At 45.6% G+C, this 16,755-nt stretch overlaps 1 protein-coding gene across 4 annotated transcripts in view; it reads right to left on the reverse strand.

Moving 5' to 3' along the window:
* Positions 1 to 16,755, reverse strand: part of ANKRD33B (ankyrin repeat domain 33B) — an 81,747-nt gene that overhangs the window by 33,664 nt on the left and 31,328 nt on the right. The gene's annotated exons all lie outside the window — the stretch shown is intronic.

Below are 16,755 nucleotides of genomic sequence, written 5' to 3' on the forward strand. Positions count from 1 at the left end.
GAAGTGAAGAGGGAAGCGGTCAGAGGGGGCTGAGCCCGAGCATCACCGCTGCACCCCCTGTGCACACAGGGTCTCCCAGGGGAGGGAGCCTGGGCCAGCAGCCAGGTGAACACACAGAACCCCGAGTCCCGGTTCTGGCTGGCAGTTTAGAACCAGCCAGCCATGTGTCCTCTCAACTGTTCCATGCTGACCACGAGAGAGGAAGGACGCCTGGGAAACCTCGGGAAGCAAGGTCCCTGCCCCGTTCGCTTTGCCTTCTAACAGGAGGAAAAACGGCAAACCGCAGACCTGCCAGATGAGTCCTGACCGTGGATTGGTAAGGGGGCTAGGGTAAGGGAGGCTGTGAGTGCAGGGGCGGCGTGGCTCAGTGTCATATAGGGTGCTCGGGTGGGCTACCTGGGAAGGGGACACTGGACAAAGATGGCAAGGAGGCGAGGAAGGGCCAAGGGCCATGGGGGGAGCATCCAGCTGGGAAGCCCGTGGGCCGGAGCCCTGTGAGCCAGAAGGAGGAGGTCAAGGGGGCATCAGAACCCCAGAGGTCACAATACAAATCCTGAGACAGGTGGCATTTTGAGCAGTCACTTGTCAAGTATCTTCATCAAGTCGAGCAGCTGGATGGAAATAGACTCCAGGACACAGGCCTGGAAGTGGGGAGACCCGTTGGGAGTGGTGGTATAATAAAAAAATATGTGTATCTGGTCTTTGTCCCAGGTTCCTGGCACTCAGCTCTGAAAACCCTCAGAAATCACCAATTCTTACATGCCAGTGAGATGCTTCACTGGGGTGGGAGACAATGCTGGTACCTTCAGGATGGGGGCCAGTCTCTAGAAAGACCGACTACCATGGAAGTAGGTTAGATCTTGCTTCTCTGCACACTCCCAACCCCACCTCCAGGGAGGGGAACGGGCCTGGAGATTGAGTTCAATCACCAATGGCCAATGACTGAATAATCTAGAGCAAATCATGCCTACTTACTGAAAACTTCATAAAAACCCCAAAGCAGTGGGGCCTGAGGGGCTTCTGGGTTGATGAACACATTGAAGTGCTTAGGAGGGTGGTGCCCCCCGGGGAAAAGGCAACGCAAGCGCCAAACCCCTTTCTCGTACCTTGCCCTGAGCACCTCTTCCATTTGGCTGTTCCTGGCTTTTATCCTCTATAATAAACCAATGATAGTAAGTAAAGCGCTTTCCTGAGTTCTGTTATTCCAGCGAACTCTCAAACTTGAAGGGGGGTGTGGGAACCCCCAAATTTGTAGCCAGTTGGTCAGAAGGTAACCCCTGGGGATCCCTGGGTGGCGCAGCGGTTTGGCGCCTGCCTTTGGCCCAGGGCGCGATCCTGGAGACCCGGGATCGAATCCCACATCAGGCTCCCGGTGCATGGAGCCTGCTTCTCCCTCTGCCTGTGTCTCTGCCTCTCTCTCTCTCTCTTTCTCTCTGTGACTATCATAAATAAATTAAAAAAAAAAAAAAAAAAGAAGGTAACCCCTGGGTTGGGACCTGGAGTCTGAAATAGAGGAGGTCTGGTGGGACTGGCCCTACACCTCTGGGGTCTCTGCTAACTCTGGATAGTGAGGGTCAGAATTAATCGGATCACTAGAGACCCTGGTGGTGGCCAGAGAAGTGGAGAATTGGTAAGGGAAAACCACTAGTGTCAGAAAAAAAACCATCACAGGGGACTCCTGTAGAGGCTGGCCAGGGGACGATGCAGTCATCCATGAGCCAGGAAGCAAGCCCTCACCAGGACCCCAGATTTCTAGGCTCCAGGATGGTGAGAAACGAATTTCTGCTAGTTGATCAGCCATCCACTTTCATTTTGCTACAGCAGCCGCGCTGACTAAACACTTTGCAACAGGGACACCGGGGCGGCTCAGTCATGAAGTGTCTGTCTTGGGCTCGGATCATGGTCCTGGTCTGATGGAGCCCCCCATCCGGCTCCCCGCTCAGCAGGGAACCTGCTTCTCCCTCTTCCCTCCGCTCATGCCCTCTCTGTCAAATAAATAAATAAAATTGTTAATAAAATAAAAGACAGGAGAGCAGGAGTGAGCCCAGGCTGACTCTACTTATTTAATTTTTTTTTTTTTTTTATTTATGATAGTCACAGAGAGAGAGAGAGAGAGGCAGAGACACAGGCAGAGGGAGAAGCAGGCTCCATGCACCGGGAGCCTGATGTGGGATTCGATTCCCGGGTCTCCAGGATCGCGCCCTGGGCCAAAGGCAGGCGCCAAACCGCTGCGCCACCCAGGGATCCCCCGACTCTACTTATTAAGCGGCTACGGCTTTCAATGTCTCCGATCCCGAGGGTTCACTGCCCCCACCACCCGCCTTCTCCCACCCAACGTGTCTGCTCACTACTGCACGAGTGGTCCAGAAAACTGGTGACTCCACTTGGTAAGCACCAAAATCTCATTTTTTGAATTCTTTGGATGGAGGTAGTTCTCAAGTATCTGACAATTTCCTGACTTATAAGCAAGGCATGCTGAACACAATGCAGCTTCTTCCTTTTTACATCATTACACTAGAAGCTCATCTTTATTACAGGAAAAAAAAATCCAATAACGGAGAAGGAAAATACTTATCTAGACACACACAATCTCACAAACACAAGATGTACACACATGTGCACACACACACGGACGTCTTTTCTATACCAAAATAGATTGTTTGCTATATGTTTCAATGAGGAATAGATCAGCAACATCTTTTCACATTAATGGAAACACTTTTGTGTCAACATTTCCAGCAAATGTGGAACATTATATTCTACTACGGCAGAATCATAGTTATCTGATGAATCCCCACTCTTGGACGCGGAGATTGATTCCCATTTTTCTGTATTCTGAGTAAAACTGGCAGTGAAAATCCCTAGAATCATGGCTTCATGAATCTCATTCCTTAGGATCTCAGGAGACATTCTTAGAAGCAGTATTTCTGCATTAAAGGAAAGAGATATTCTGAAAGCTTTGAACACATATTGAAAACTGGCCCTTCAAAAATATCCCAAAGGGTACCCACTTTTGCCAATCTGGACATCCAATCTTTACTTAAGGGCTCTGGGTTAAAAGGACAAATTTAATAAAGGAGAATTTCAATAAAGCGATGCTCTTGTGAGCTCCTGAGCACCTGGCTCTTGATTCTGCTCTTTTGGGATCATGCTCACCTCCATTCCTTGCTACCACAACCACTGAGAGGGCCCATGTTCTGGAACCACAGCCCCTACTGGCCACCAAGGTAAGACTTCCCAAGTGTGCAGCATACCACTGCTGACAGTAGTCTTAGAAATCAAGAAAGAAAAAGAAAAGAAAGAAAAGAAAGAAAGAAAGAAAGAAAGAAAGAAGAAAGAAGAAGAAAGAAAGAAAGAAAGAAAGAAAGAAAGAAAGAAAGAAAGAAAGAAAGAAAGAAAGAAAGAAAGAAAGAAAGAAATCTTAGCACAACCTCAGGTTAGAAATGATGATTACCAGGGGAAAAAAATAGAAACCTAAATTTTGAGGGCTCAGGATAAAATGATATCGGACGCAGAAGTGATACCTGTCATCTCCCAACACAGACTGATTTACGTTACTATTAAAAACAATTACCTTCAGAAAAAGAAAAATTACCTTTGTTCCCTACCCTCTAAGGGGCTCCCTCCAAAAGTCTGACATTTCCATGTGTAAAACTAGGGTTTAACTAGTGTTAACTCTGTGGTAGCTGGAACATCTTGGTGCCTGACAGGACGGTAGGAGGTACAATCTTTGGCACCCTCAGACCATGGTCTCCCAAGACAAACCGCAACAAAAGACTTGTCACGAAGGCAAATAAATATTAACCACTCGCTAAACTGACAGAAGCTCACTTGCAGATGGTCGCTGAGGCCACATATAGGCTGTTTTTTTTCTTAATTTCAAGCAAGATGTCCATGAGAATAAAATAATATTCTTAAGAAAAAATAAGGAGCACTTGGGTGGTTCCGTTGGTTAAGTGTCTGCCTTCAGCTCAGGTCATGAGCCCGGGGTCCTGGAATCGAGCCCTACGTCAGTAAGGAGCCTGCTTCTCCCTCTCCCTCAGTAGCTCCCCTGATTGTATTTCCTCTCTCTTTTTCTCTCCTCTGTGTCAAATAAATAAAGAAAATCTTTAAAAAAAAAAATAAACTATCTATTTGGACATCAGCTAGAAATTCAAGTCCCTCAAAACATGAGCTTAATTTCTAAGTCTACACACCATAGAAACATTGGCACAACACGACAAAAAAAAAAAAATGAGTTGAGATATTTCTGTTTAAGAACTGCAAGTCTGCACATCAAAAAAAAAAAATATATATATATATATATATACACAAACCAAAACCCCATTCCTTGCAGAGAGAAAGGAGGATCTAACACCAGGGTTTTAGTAACATCATTTATTATATATTGACAGATGAAAGATGGAGGCAGGAGAAAGAAAGGTCATTAGCGTGCGCACACACACACACAAGAAAATGCACAGGAAACATCTAGATGAATTATACCAAAGTATTAATGCCCTCTGCAAAAGGAAAGGAAGTAGGGTAAACGTAATGGTTAATTTTATGTGTCACAATTTTATGTTGTACCCAGATGTTTGGTCAAACATTACTCTAGATGTTTCTGTGAAGGTGTTTTTTGTTTTGTTTTGTTTTATAAGACTAAGATTTGAATCAGTATACTGAGTAAAGCAGATTGCTCTCCATGACGTGGGTGGGCCTCCTTCAATCAGCTGAAAGCCTGAAGAGAACAAAGACAGGCCTCCCCTGTGCAGGCAGGAATTGTGCCAAGGGAAGGCCTTGGACTTGAACCACAGCTCTTCTCTGGGTCTCCAGCCTGCCAGCCCACCCTGCTGATCTTGGATTCGCCAAGCCTCCGCAATTGTGTGAACCAATTCCTCAACAGCAAAAATCTGTGTGTATATCTGTGTGTATATATAGCTGGATATGGTTACATACAGACATGTGTCTACATGTGTGTGCATCCAGCTAAAGATATACGGAGATATATGGACATAGATAATATGGATGTCCACAGAGGCACACACAGACTCGACTGGTCTGTTTTTCTGGAGACTCCTGATTAAGACAAGGCAGGGAAGAAAGGAACACTTTGAAGGAACTGCTTTTTATTCTGTGTGTTTCCATACAGTTCATGTCCTTTAAAACAAAGTTGTATTTGTGAGAAACTTAACATGATTTTTAATGCACAATGAAAAAACAAGTACAGGTAATGATGTCTACATTCATGATGTTCTCATTAGGAAACACAGTTTTCTAACAACCACTGTAAACAGTGGAGAAGAGAACCCAACTGTGAGGGGGGAGGAGGGGCAGCTGGCGGGAGACAACAGGAGCTGACAAATAGCCAAGCAAAGAGACCCAGACACCAAGAAGGACATACAGACCCCACGGCCATGTGGTACAAAAATACAGTAATTATCCTGATTATCCAGAAGAAAATGGAGATTACCCATGTTCTAAAATAAGAAAAAAAAAATACCATAGTTTGTAGTACAATTTTTTAAAGTTTGGCACCAGGAGAAGAAGCTTGAGTTACTCCAAAATCCACTTCTAGGCAATATCTTTCTCTGTTCTCCACAATAATACCACTGACTTTATGCAGCTTTGTGAAAGAACTTAAGAATCTCAGTCCTATAAAATATATGGTATTTTGGGTGTGCCTGGGTGGCTCAGTGGGTTAAGCTTCTGCCTTCAGCTCAGGTCACAATTCAGGATCCTGGAATCGAGCCAGTGTTGGGCTCCTTGCTCAGCAGGGAGTTTGCTTCTCCCTCTCCCTCTGCCCGTTTGTGCTCTCGCTCTTTCTCTAGATCTCTCTCAAACAAATAAATAAAAATATTTTTAAAAATAAAATAAAATGTATGGTATTTCTAAAAGGTGCCATGAGTTACCGCTAGCATGGGTGTGATTTGTTGGGCCAAGTGTGTCTGGCATAGATCCATTAATCTTATTTATGATTAATAAGCACCATGGAGAGAAGGTAAATCCCAGGATGAGAATCTGATCTATTTTGATCACTGCCAAGTCCCCAGCTCCAAGGACAGTGCTGAGCTGTTATATATTTATTGAACAAATAAAAGAATACTAGGATTTCTAGTAAACAGTTTCTTTCCAGATGGTCAATGGATTTGACCTTTGCACTACCGCATTTTGATGGCAAAGGTGTGGCCAGGACCCTCTGGACAGCAGGTGATGTTCACCATCAGCCTTCCACCACCCCCAGCTTGGCCCTGACACCTACAGACATTGCTCCTGCCCATTTGAAGGCAAAAAAATCCAGCAACTATGATCACACAAACATTGCCTGAGCTTGCAGGCTTTAAATAATTCTCACCAAACTATCACTTTGTGAAATGTTGCTTCTGTGTTCTTCACCTCATAAAACATTTGCAGCTTCTATGAGGAGACATTTTACTCTGAGAAATGTTTCTGGTCCCCTGAGACATGCTCACAGTTGGGATGGCTGGTTAGGTCAAGGGAACAGTGGGGGAATGGTCAGGAAAACCCATAAACTTGGGAGAAGGGTTGTTTGCAAGTCTGGATGTCTGTCAGATGTTTTAGAAAACACATCCTAGGCTGGCCTTCTAGAACTAAAATCACAGCAAAGATTTCCTTTGTTAACTTTTAAGATGATGTGAATTAAAATCAGGGGCCTGAGAAAAGAATATTCCAGGGCAGGGTGGAGGTGGAAATCCAGGATAAAAATAAACCAGACCATTGGCTGCAACAAAGACAATGGCATGAGAAGGGTGAGGTCCCTGCGAGGGGCGGGTTCCTGGCTCAGCCTCACAGGATGGTGCAAGGACTCCCAGCCAGGCGCAAGCACTAGACTGACTCAGATTTTCCACTCTGACGGTCTTCTGAAAACACCTCCTTACCAACTAATGAAGCTATTCTCCCAATGAGATTCCAAAGGAAGGGGTATTCTATAAAAGTCTTCCCCTACAGGCACTAAGAAGGGCACTTGATGGGATGAGCACTGGGTGTTATGCTATATGTTGGCAAATAGAGTATAAATTTAAAAAAAAAAATTTAAAACAAAAACAAACATCTTCCCTTAACACTAGCTCATTATTTCAACATAGGACAGGAAAAAGGTGAGTAATGAAGCTACAAGCCCAGCTCCACAGGCAGGAATGCTTTGCAGGGGCCCGATGTGGACGGCGTAGGAGAGGTCCGTGCACCTGCAAGGTAGAAAGTCCTTAACACGAACCACCTGGTAGAGAAGCCCGACTGCTCCTCTCAATTCATTAAACTAAGAAACGGCTGTCGCTCGAGCCAAACCCTTCCCAACTGTCTGAGGAGAGTTGAATGAACTCCACCGCCAAGCCCAGGCAGCAAACTTCCTCTCAGAAGTGTCTCCCTAGGAATTCGTGCCATTTCTATGATAGGGTATCTGTTTTGCTCTAAAGACACACACTTATGAGACTGCCTAGGTGTGATTTTTTTTTTTTTTTTTTTTTTTTTAGCATCTTGATCCGAATTACTTCCTGTGATGTGTTATCAGAAGTCTGGGGGATAAAGGGAGGCGCAGGTCAGGAGCAGAGGGGTTGGGGTGACCACCTGGCCAGCAGGCAGGTCCCAAAGGCACCTCCCACTGTAGGGCATGGCCCCAGGACCTCTCACAAGCCAGCTCACAGGAAGGAGTCCCATGGAACATTCCATGGCCAGCTCGTGCAACACAGACTTCCTGAGGGCCTGCTTGTGCCAAGCACACGTCAATGCCGGTGGGGACTCCAGCGAACCAGACAGAAACCAGCATAGCCCCTGATAATGTGCTTCCGCTCAGGCGGCCCCTACTCCGGCAGCTCTCCCCAGGACGGACGCAGGAGTGTTGACTGTAAACCAATTCCAAATACTGAGAAGAGTAACATAGAAAGCAAGCAATATAACAAACACCCTCGTCACACTGACTACATTAGCAAAGGCTAACGTCCTGTCATAATAGCTTCACACTTCTGTAAGAAGTCAATGTTCCAGAAAGAGCTGATCCCTCCTCCCCAGGGGCAACCAGCTGTGCACCGACAGGTACCCTGACTTGGCTTTTGAATTTTTATTATCCATGCATGGATCCATAAACAATCCATTAAACATACAGTGTTAGTTTATATTTTAAATATTTACAAAAAATAGTATTTCCGTGTACATATGAGCCCACAACCTGATTTACTCAGTGCTAGATGTCAGATAAGCCCAAATATCAGGCAAGCACATGCGTCCCTCATTAGTCATCTATACCCCCAAACTGAGAGACATCAAATTTAAAATGGTGCCAAAGTCCCATAAGTATAAATATGGAGCACTGAGTTAAAACCTTGGTCTGTATCTCCTAATGCACCTGAGTTAGAGCCACCTGGGAATCAACATCTAAAAATCAGGGCTTCTCGACCACAGCACCATTTGCATTCAGGGCCCTATGGCTCTCTATCGTGAGAGGTGATCCCATGTATTGTAGGATGTTTAACCGCATCCTGGGCCACTATTCACTAAACACCAGGAGCATCCATTATCCCACATTAATGACAACCAAAAATGTCTCCAGACATGGTCAACGGTCCCCCACCACCATCCCCAGGTGAGAACTGCCTAGAAGTGGACCAGATGGGGGTAGGATCTGTCAAAATGCTTTCCCAAGTGTTTGCAATTTCTTACAGGCCACCACTGGTATACAAGCCACAACCTTCTTCATTCCAACCAATATTCATTACTGTTGAGTAATCCTGCTTCTTTTCTTTCACCAATTGGATGGGAAGTCCTTGTTATTATTCTCAGCCTGCATTCCCAATCGACAGATTGAAGATCTTCCATGTTTATTGGCCACTCGTTTTTCCTCTCTAGTGAATGACTGATTCATATTCTTTGCCCAGTTCCTGCTGGCTTCTTTTCCTTATTGATCAGTTTGAGTTCTTTACGTATTCGAAGTCAGCACTATACAACAGGAGCCACAAATTTAAGCCACACACTTAATTTTAAGTGTTCTGGTGGCCACATTAGGAAAAGCTGAAAGAATCAGGTGAAATTCATTTTAACGATGTATGTTATTTAATCCAACATAACCCAAATATGATTATAACACATGATTGACATTAAAAAATTTAATGAGATGCTAATGAGGCAGTAAGTGCTGAGAGGGTGCTCTGAGTCATGCTGAAATGCTGAAACCTCCACATGTGAGCTTCTGCTGCATCTCCTGGAAAGTGGCAAAGGAAATTGCCATTGAAAGTTGTTGATTCAATAATATGAAGTTGGGATCCCTGGGTGGCGCAGCGGTTTAGCGCCTGCCTTTGGCCCAGGGCGCGATCCTGGAGACCCAGGATCGAATCCCACGTCGGGCTCCTGGTGCATGGAGCCTGCTTCTCCCTCTGCCTCTCTCTCTCTGTGACTATCATAAATAAATAAAAATTAAAAAAAAATAATGTGAAGTTATAAATAAGAAGATGAATTCACTGAGAGTCTAGCAGAAAAACAGGTGGTTGAAATCTCACCATCTAGGGTGTTTTGCTGTCCCAAGTAACCTTTAGCATTCCCCCAAAAATCCTGATAGACATTCCCATCATCCCCTTCTCCTATCTTCCGCTTACATAGGACACACACCCGCACACATGTGGGTTGACGGTCCATGATGGGTCTGGTAAGGTACACAACAGAACTTTTTTTAAAAAAAGCAAATGGGGAGGGGGTGCCTGGGTGGCTCATTCAGTCAAGCATCTGACTCCTGGTTTTGGCCCAGGTCATGATCACAGGGTTGTGGGATCGAGCCCTGAGTTGGGCTCTGCACTGGGCATGCAGCCTGCTTAAGATTCTCTCTCTCCCTCTCCCTACCTCCCTACTCTAAAAAAAAAAACAAAAAAACAAAAAACAAAAAACAAAAATCAAGGGCCATCCAGTTGTGGGAGTCACTAGAGCTGCGCCTACGCTCCTAGTTCTCTTGCCAGAACTGCTTGGTAGACCTGCATTTACCCACAGTTCCAGAAGTTCAGAGTGACTGATCAGCTTTAGGTAATAAAGTGTAAGTGAGATGGCATTTGTCACTTCCAGACAGGAAGTTTTAGGAGACAGTACATGTTGTGCCACATTCCTTTTTTTTCTGCGTTGACTATCCTTTAAACCCAAGAGATGGAATGTCTCTACTCAGACTGGGTCTGGGTGAGCGCTTGGAGAGTAGAGCCCCACTCACACCTCCAGCCAACCCACAAGAGCATGAATGAGCAAGAAGTGAATCTTTTTATTTTAAGTCCCAGCGACTTGGGGGGTGTTCCTCATCACAGCACACACACCATATCCAAACACAACCTACAGACACACACATATATAAATAACATGTGCAACTGTATGCTTATACGTGTCAGTCGTTTTACTCTCCTTGGGGAGAAACACCCTTTATTTTAAGATTAGGTCCTTGCTACTTGATTGGGCATAAAATGTACTTTCACTTAGAATGGGATGGAGATAAGAGTTTATGATTATATTTTTCTTTCTTAGCTTGCAAAACAAAAGCTTGATAACTATGGCATGACACATGTTCCAAAAACACCCACACCAGGCAGTCCTCCAGCCGGGTAACCACTGCTCCAGGCCACCCAGAAAGGGTATCCGAGCGCCGGAGCGTGTTGCCCCCCGTGGCTCCTGACCTCTAACATGGCCACACGGCGTCCCCATGGTTGGGTTCTGGCCAGTGCCAACCTCCGCCACCAGTCCTGAGGCGGCTCCGTGCCACCAAGCCTCTGCCCCTGGCATGGCCTCTACCTGGAGCACCATCCTCCCCCTACCGCCCCCGCCACATGGCCCAGTGCCAGGCACGCGTCTGACCCTCCTGCTCCTCTTGGGTTGGGCCCTCTGCACCCGTCTGCTGGTGCTCTCCTCAGCCTAGGAGCACCTCTTGCTGGAAGGTGGGCCCCAATGGAGAAGCACCCCATCTTTCTGACTCTGTTTCCCCAGTGCCTGACATCTACAAGACACTCGACAGGCATCTGGTGAATGAATGAAATGCCCCTGACGTGTTTCCGTACCTCCCAGCTCACCCAGGCTTCGTGTACTGTCTCCACCAAGGATCCGACACGTGGTGACGAGCTTTGAGCTTTTTATCTTACTAACACATTCAAACGAGGAAATTCCGTGAGGTCCCCGGGAACCTCAAAGAACACAGTTGCCCACAGTGTGGTCAATATCACCCTAGGCTGGTGCCACCCGATCTGGGTCTGAATAACACAGACGTGAAAGCAACAAGCCAATGCAAAGAAATGGAAAGCAGGCTCAAGAGTCCTACCACAAGGAAGGTCACGATGTCCTTCAAGGACATTAACGGTACATCAAGAGATCTGCATAAAGAACTGTAATTGCAAAAGCCTGAGAACAACCCAAATCCACATCAAGAGATGATGGGCTAACTAAACCCAGGCCGTGGGACGCTCTGTCACCCCCACAGGAACGGGGTTGGAATGCAGGTGCTGAGACGGAAAGCTCTTCAGGTGACAATATTAGCAAAACCACCGAACCACAGGTCAGAACGGGGCATGTGATACAACCTCTTTTGGGGTGAACTCCTCAAACGTGTGCATAGCTCCGGGAATGTCTATGTTCCTAAGTGATCTTTCATTTCTCCTGAAAGGAGATGTAAGAAACCTAACTAGCCATCTTGAAGACACATATTGTAAGTGAGGGGACTTAGAGGTTTTATTAAATGCTTTAGATTTGTTTCAAAGTCTTTTCAAGGCATACACATTTTTAAGTATACAAACAGAATAATTCTGGCAATGGAGTTATAGGTTATCTTTATATTTGAATTCATGTATTCCTGCATCATTATAAAGAGATGCCTAATAAGTTGTTTTAAATAAATAAAAATGAACATTACTATGGATAAGATGGATAAAATATATCAGGAAAATTCTTTTAGAGGCAGGCCTCACCTAGTAGCCTCTGGGTTAGGAATAGACAAATTCAAAGTTGTAATTCAAAACAATTTCCCTTTAGACTAAATTTTGCAAACAATGTGAATTTTATCATCATTGCAAACCTCTTGTGTGGATTTATAACTTTAGAATGTTAGTCACTTTAGGAAATGACTGTGTTCCACCCTAGGGTCTCTTTAAACCCAGCATATATATAGGTAGGTAGATAGAGATATATTACATACAGTATATACATTATATATTATATGTGTATCAGGCTTGTCTTATTTTCCCAATAATGGCAGTGGTTTTCGGTCATCTTACATTCAGTGAGATAAACCAGGCCTGGTCACCAAGAGATGCTCCGCAGGCAGACACTGTCAATAGTAAGGACATGCTCCTCTCATCATTAATCCCAAATTTTTACAACAGATACACAAAGCTCAAAACAGAACTTTAAAGAGAGAGAAGGGGAATCCCTGGATGGCTCAGTGGTTTAGCACCTGCCTTCGGCCCGGGGCATGATCCCGGAGACCCAGGATCGAGTCCCACATCAGGCTCCCTGCATGGAGCCTGCTTCTCCCTCTGCCTGTGTCTCTGCCTCTCTCTCTGCCTCTCTCTCTCTCTCTCTCTCATGAATAAATAAATAAAATCTAAAAGAGAGAGAGAGAGAAAGAGAGAGAAGAACTAGAAGAACAAAATAAAGAAAACAGAATGGGAAAGAAACCACCCTGCCAGTGAGAAAGGGCTGGAAAAGGGTGTGCTACAACCTCACCACCCAAATCCAAATCCGGTCCCCATCAGGCCCTCAGACCACAGCCCAGCCAAGGCTTGGCAGGTACCTCAGGTGAGACCTTAAGTCAGACCAGCCAAGCTACTCCTGAATCCAGAAACTGGGGGAGGATATGAATGCTAATTTTCTTTCGGGCCACTATACTCTGAGGCCATGTTATGTGGCATTAGATAGACACCAGTGAGTCATAAGAGTAACTACTACTGGATGGGCAGCCCCAGGGGGCCCAGCGGTTTAGCGCCACCTTCAGCCCAGGGCGTGATCCTGGAGTCCCGGGATTGAGTCCCACTTTGGGCTCCCTGCATGGAGCCTGTTTCTCCCTCTGCCTGTGTCTCTGCCTCTCTCTGTGTGTCTCTCATGAATAAATAAATAAAATCTTGGGCAGCCCGGGTGGCTCAGTGGTTTAGCGCTGCTTCAGCCCACGGCATGATCCTGGAGACCCGGGATCGAGTCCCATGTTGGGCTCCCTGCATGGAGCCTGCTTCTCCCTCTGCCTCTCTCTCTGTATCTCTCATGAATAAATAAATAAAATATTTTTTAAATAAATAAATAAATAAATAAAATCTTTTTTTAAAAAAAAGAGGAACTACTGACATACACATTCATATGCTTCTGCACCCCACACATATTAGCAACTCCTGTTTCCATCTTAAGAACCAGATTCTTGGACTAAGGTTGAATGTATGTTTATGCAAAGAAATACATAATTAAATAAAGTGTACTAGGATTTCATTAATAACCAACCATTAAAATCTATTAAATATTATGCTAGGTACAAGGCAATATAATTAATGCCACAAACCAGCTAAGAAAATTTCCCTGCTGGGCTTAGAGTCAGAACTCACCATATTAGAAGATATGAGCACAAGGCTATTTTTTTCCTTTTTTCAAAAATGTTCTCCTTTTGAGATTAGAAAAGAGTTAAAGAACATTGTTCTATTATAAAATCTTACATGTTATCAAGCATTAGTAAAAATGAGGTATTTGAAGAATGCTAGTCATGAAGAAAAGGCTTAAATCGTAATATAAAATGAAAAACATATACTTCAATGAATAGATTTACAAAATTATCAACACATTTAAAAAAAACACTAGGGGGCGTCTGGGTGGTTTAGCTGGTTAAGCCTTGGCCTTGGGCTCAGTCATGATCCCAGGGTGCTGTATCAAGCCCCTTATCGAGCTCCCTGCTCAGCGGGACATCTGCTTCTCCCTCCACCTCTGCCTCTCCCCTCCACTCCTGCTCTCTTTCTCTCAAATGAATAAATAAAACCTTAAAAAAAAAACTAGAAAGAAATGCACCAAATTTTCAGTGGTGATTGATTCTAGAAGATGACATTATAGGTGGCTTCTTTATATTTTTCTGTAGTAAAAAGCCCTGTTTTTACTACAATGAACACTTCTATTTAATAATCAGAAAGTTAAAAATTTTTAAGGAAGAAAAAATTCTGATAAGACTTCCCAGTGTCCTGCTTGTTCAACTTCGTAAATTCATAGATTGGGAGGAACCAGTACCAAAAAGAGAGAGCTGGTGCCTGCCCTTTTCTGGAAAGAGCTGAAAAAGGTAGAAACAGATTTACAATCAAGCAAGCAATCCACAAACAAAAAATGGATTGGCCCTTCCAGGAGCCGTGGGTTACCGTCAGCTTCATTTCTTGCAAAAACGCTCCATAAAGTTTCAAAAGAGGAATCCAAATTGCCCATGACACCAGCCTCAAAGAATCGACACGCTTGTTGGATATCCAGCCCGTCTGCCAAGTGTTGCTCACGCCAAAGCTCTGCCCAGCCGGTCCACCCGAGCGTCTCAGACAACAGTGTGCTCTACTCATGATAAATAAACTCTACATGGATTTTTTTAAGGCAAATTTTTTTCACAAATACTGAGTCTGTAGTACACAGATACTGGTTTTGTGTGACACTGAGTGTGGCATAACACAATACCGTCCAAACCAATCAATGGAGAATAAACTACTGGGCTCCTTAGCCCCCCAGGTGACCTACTTACTGTGTTCTCACGGGTTTGCCTTCGGCCCTGGCCACTCAGAGAAGGCTCCCTGGACCCGCAAAACGCAGGAGCATCCCCAAGAGCTTGACAGGATTCCAGAACCCGGTCCACCCAGACCCAGTGAATCAGAGCGCACATTCCACAAGCCTCCAGCTGGTCTCTCAGACAAAAAAATCCAAGTTGCTGGCAGAAGCCGGGTGCGGCTCAGATGGACCGATGGTGGCTGCACAGCGCCCAGGAGCCCCCCACTGCTGGGGTGCCCGAAATACAGCTCGGCTTGCTTTTCCCAGGAATTTTTATTTCGATTGACTTTATTTTCATTTTATTTTACTTTCCTCTTAATGTTTATTATTTTTTTATTCTGTTTGATTTGATTTTGATTTTTGATTTTGCCTGACTGCACTAGCCCTGGCCCAGGTGCCTCCGCCTGCCCCCCCAATGCCACCTCATCGGGCCTGTCTGCCACCTGCTCCTACATCCTGCATCCCCAGTCATCCTGGTAGAAGGCTGCAATGGAAGGGTCACGGGGTGAGAAGGCGACACAGCAAGACTCCACGGTTTGTATTTGTCTTAGAGATCTGGGGGTGGGGGCCCTGCAGTGGCGCAGGAAAACAGATCCAGCGGGAAGCGGGCTCCCGGGGCAGGCGGTCACACTGCTTTCAGAAGGCTCCTTTGGCCACCCCTGGGTATTTGGCCACCAGCAGGCAAGCCGGTACTGACGAGCTCCAAGGCCTGGCTGGGTGTCGAGAAGGCAAAGGTGAACTTGAAATCAGACAGTCCTTGCCCTGGGGAATTCAGTCTGGGGAAGCAGACAGGAAAGTAAACAACTGCGACAAGGCCTGCCCAGAGGACCACAGGAGGACAAGGGACCAGAAGTCAGTCGGGAGAGGAGGCTGGCACCCACCCAGCGGAGCCAAACAACAGCAGGAGGCCCAGCGGAGCCAGGGAAGAGGAGGCCGGCGGCCCGCGTGTTGGGCGAAGGGGTGCAAGGGCCAGGCGCTGAGAGCTCCCGGGGAATCCGGGCGATCGTGAAGCGTCGGCGAGGAGGGCTAAGGAGCCGGAGTTGTGTCTGAAGCCTGGGAGAACCAACCCAGGTCTGAGGCAGGACGCATCGTGATCAGATATTCCTTCGCAACGCCTGTCTCCAGGGCACCGGGGTTGGCTCAGTGGCTGAGCATCTGCCTTCGGCTCAGGGCGTGACCCCGGGGTCCTGGGATCGAGTCCCACGTCGGGCTCCCTGCATGGAGCCTGCTTCTCCCTCTGCCTGGGTCTCTGCCTCTCTGTGTGTATCTCATGAATAAATAAAATCTTTTTTAAAAATAAAATTAAATAAATAAAAAATAAAAGCCTGCCTCCAGGAGTGCCTGGGTGGCTCAGTTGGTTAAGTGTCTGACTTTGGCTTAGGTCATGATCTCAGCGTCCTGGGATCAAGTCCTGTGGGGAGCCTGCTGCCCCCTCTCCCTCTGCCCCTCCCCCTGCTTGTTCTTTCTCTCTCTCAAACAAATAAACAAACTCTTTATTTAAAAAATAAAAAAATAAAAAAATAAAAAATTAAAAAAAATTAAAAAAAAAAACTGCTTCTGGTGGCAGGTAGAAGTCATTTTCTTCTATTTTCAAAATATTCATTAAATATGTGCCCCCCTCCCCTTTTTTTAACCAATGTGGCAACTCCTTTGTGATTTAAGGTATAATTGAAACTGACAGCTGTGTGTCTGATGCCTACCTGTCAGGGCTGACGGCTTCAACGAACATGCGGGATGTCTCTTCTCCAGGTGCTCGTTAATATCTTCTAACTTAACTTTTTTTAATGTAAAAAATTTAAATTATAACCTTTTCCAAATGTGAAGGTTCTTGATATCATTAGTCATCGGGGAAATGCAAATTAAATCCACACTGAGACACTGCCATACACCCACCAGAACGGCTAAAATTAAAAAAAGACAATACCAAATGCTGGTGAGGGTGTGGATATCTCGTGTTCCCAGCAGGTGGGGGTGTCAAGGGGAACAACCATATTTGAAAACTGGCAGTTTCTAATAGAATTCACCACACGCCCACCTTATGACCCA

This window comes from Canis lupus, chromosome 34 (genome assembly GCF_011100685.1).
Source record: "Canis lupus familiaris isolate Mischka breed German Shepherd chromosome 34, alternate assembly UU_Cfam_GSD_1.0, whole genome shotgun sequence".
Classification (NCBI taxonomy): Eukaryota; Metazoa; Chordata; class Mammalia; order Carnivora; family Canidae; genus Canis; species Canis lupus.